We start from the raw sequence: 3,415 nt of genomic DNA, 5'->3' as shown, positions 1-3,415 counted from the left end.
TGTTAGGAAAGAACTCAGAATCAGGAAGCTGGCTATGTCAACACAGTGGTGGCAAGATAGGCCAGAGCCCAGAAAAATAGATGTCTCTGTAGGTAAAATATATATTCTGCTGCCCAGGCAGAAAGGCCAGGTCCTGCCACTCCACAGCTGGCTGTGGAGGAAGCTGCATCACCTCACTGGGCCTCAGCTCTAGCTGCTGCCTCCGGAGCATGACAGGGCCAGCCTGCCCTGCCAGGCCCAGGGACACGAGGCCGAGGATCCCAGCTTGGCTCCCATTCCCAGGGTCTGGGCTCTCCAACCGGAACTATCCAGTAATACTGGGAAGAGGTGGACGGGGCAGGGAAGGGCCCTGGTGAGGGCCAGGCAGCGAGAGTGAATGCAGGGTCTGGCCAGCTTTCCTCACTGGCGCTTGGCCTTATATGGACGGAGCGTTTCTGCCGGTCCGGCTTCCGCTGCTTGTGGAGCCGGCCAATGCTGACCCCCTGGCGCCGCCACACTGAGGTGTTCTGCTCCACCAGGTTGGCCAGCATCCCTTCCTGAGCCAGCATGGAGATGAAGGTGCAGATGAACTCATCGTAGTTATTGGTCCTTCTCTGGTCGTCAATGTTGAACTTCTTCCTCTTCTCCACTTCTTCCTTGAGACAGTCCTCAGTTTGCAATTTCAGCTTCCACACACTTCAGCAGCGCCAGCAGCTCCCTGGGTTGAATACTTCTTCCCATTCAAGGGCTCGCTAGGCCTGACCAGTCCCAGCTTCTCTCTACTGTCCACAGCCTCCACCACCGCCTTCTCCTGTGGGCTGCCAGACCCGTGGCTGCCTTGGCTCGGTCTGATGGAAGGGGAGGAACCCTTCCCACTCTCTCAGTGCCAGGGGACTCAGCACACCATCCTCAGCCAGGTGCAGGAGGCCCGTGCTGATGACAGGACCCAGGTCGCGTACAGCATGATTGTAGCATATGCAGTCAACGAGCAGCAGGCTGTCGTCCTCTCCAAAAAGCACCTTGGAGATGTGGGAGGTGACGGGACTAGAGGGCCGCGTGCGGTTGGCTGAGCGGATAGGCGGGCGCAGTGGCGAATTGAAAGCGCTGCCGATCTCAGAGGCTGTGTCCATGCTCTCGTTGCTGGGGGTGGGCGAGGGCTGCGAGTGCCTGGGGACTGCCACAGCTGGACTCCCGGCCCCGTTGCTCGTCTTGATGGACAGAGGAATAGAGAGGTCCTTCTGGGACTCTTTGAGCTTCTCGGCCAAGACGTTGATGGTGTTGGGCTGTAGCACTGACTGCTGCCCATCCCCAGAGCTGCTCAATGGCCCTGGTTTCCCCGGGCCCTTTCGCTTATACCTGATGGCAGAGCTGGTGCTCTGCGTATCGTCCTCCTCCTTATCCTCGTAGTCATCCTCATCGTCTGAGTACTGCTGTGGTGGGCGCACCGGAACTCTGCTGCGGCCCACACCCACTGCCAGGTCTTCCTCCTCCTGCATGGGGACTTGGCATAGTTGATTGTCCAGAAAGGCTGGCAGCTGCTGGACAATAGGAGTGGGTTTGGGGGGAACCCCATTGATGTTGCTCTCTAGAGGCTTCACCACCAGCTTGTGTTTGCTAGGAGGGCTGTGGGTCGGGACTTGAAGGCACAAACCAGCCACCTCCTCCACACCATCTGTGTGGGTGCTCTCAGAGGCCACCAGAGCCCTGCTTGTTTCCAGCGCCAGAAAGGACTTGCTGCTGGTGGGTTTGGACTCTTCAGGCAGCTGTGACTCTTGAGACTTGTGGGTCTGAATCAGCTCTGGCTGTATTACCCTGATCAGCTGCTGCAAGGCCTCCAGTATGGTCTGACGGTTCACCTTCAACACATGTAGCCTGGCCTCATACTTGATTCTGCAGTCAGGCACCACCCCCATCAGATTGAAGTGAATGTCATGGCAGGGTTCCCCTGCAGTGGCGAGGCCAATACACTCCATGATGACCTGCCAGGCTTTGTCCGTCCACTCCTCGTCCTCCCCCCAGGGCCCATGGTCAATGGGGTAAACCTTCAGCCCATCCAGCTCAAAAAGCCAGCCTGTGATAGGCACATAGCTGACAAAGTGGAAGGCTTCCATGGTCCGCACAACACTAAGGCCATTCTGCTTCTTGAGGAGGTGGTGTGGCTCAGGCCTGGCATGGCTATTATGTGCCTTGGCCAACTCCAGAGCATTGCCAATCGCATATCCTTTGCTCTCGGGGCTGAAGCCTTTGGTGAAGTCCTTCATGCAACTCAGAGTGGGCCCCAGGTCCACATTGCTGAAGTTCAGGAGCATGGTCAGCAGGGCATGGGTGGCACAAGAGTTGGGGATCAGCTGGTGGGCAAAGAACATGTTATTCACAATAGCATCATCAATCACAGATGTATCATCCACCAAGATAGAGACCTTGCGACGGGATTGGTGCTCTCCGATCCATTTGAACGGGAAGATGAATCCATACACGGGCCCTGGCATTTGCTCTGAAGGTCATAAATCTCCTCCACCTGCACCCCTTTGACACCAAAATCTTCCACGAGGAGGGTGAAGAGGCCAGGGTCGCTCTCCAGCTCCAGCCAGCCCTTATTCATCTTCCCGCGGGGCAGGCCCTCGGCACCATGTCCAGGCCCTCTTGACCCACCCACCATCTCCCTGCCAGGGGCCCCCTCCGCCCCCCTTTTATGCTTTTAAAATATGCTATGTTTTCAATAAACAAACACACAGGATACAAACAGTGCAGATGAAGAGGCATCTTGAAATATGACATTCTATTTTATGTTTAGGCTTTTAATTCCAGAATATGAAAATTCTGGCAATGAGAACATTGCTTTTTAACACTTTTAAAATTTCTTTTTTCTCACAAATTCATCTTAGGTCTATATTCATATAGTATTGCTCTGCAACATTTTTTTGACGTAAACATTGTCAAAGAGAAAAATTGCAAGTGATTGATTCAATGAGTATTGCCATTGTTTACCATGAAACTTTAAGTCACTCTTCTATTGAAAATTGATCAGGGACAGTTGTCCATGATGATGATGAGCTACATTTCAAGTGCTGATAGAATACCTTTCCTGTGCTTCTGTTTGTTTCTTGAGGTTGAAAATACTGAGGGAATGAAAAGGAGGAGAATTATGTAAGCATGAATTGCTGGTGTGTACAGGAGATGTACATATTTATTTGTAACAAAATAAGATGATAAATAACAAAATGAATATTAAAAAGCTTTCTGAGACTGGGGCAGTCATGACAGTGAATGGAAGCCTACAGTTTCAAGTTTGAATCCCAGAACCACACATCACAATATAAATATCTTAGTGAAACCAGAAAAAATACATACTATGGCTATTAGTGTTCCATTCAATACTTCTCCAAGCTACCACTGCACATGACTGCCATCATTACACTACCATTGCAGAATGGCT

At 52.2% G+C, this 3,415-nt stretch overlaps 1 pseudogene; it reads right to left on the bottom strand.

The window, feature by feature from the left end:
* LOC102168623 lies at positions 400-2,594 on the bottom strand (annotated as a pseudogene).

The sequence above is a fragment of the Capra hircus genome, chromosome 1, assembly GCF_001704415.2.
Source record: "Capra hircus breed San Clemente chromosome 1, ASM170441v1, whole genome shotgun sequence".
In the NCBI taxonomy this organism is placed as follows: Eukaryota; Metazoa; Chordata; class Mammalia; order Artiodactyla; family Bovidae; genus Capra; species Capra hircus.
The sequence above is the reverse complement of the archived record's forward strand: the minus strand, read 5'-3'. Positions and strand labels throughout refer to the sequence as shown.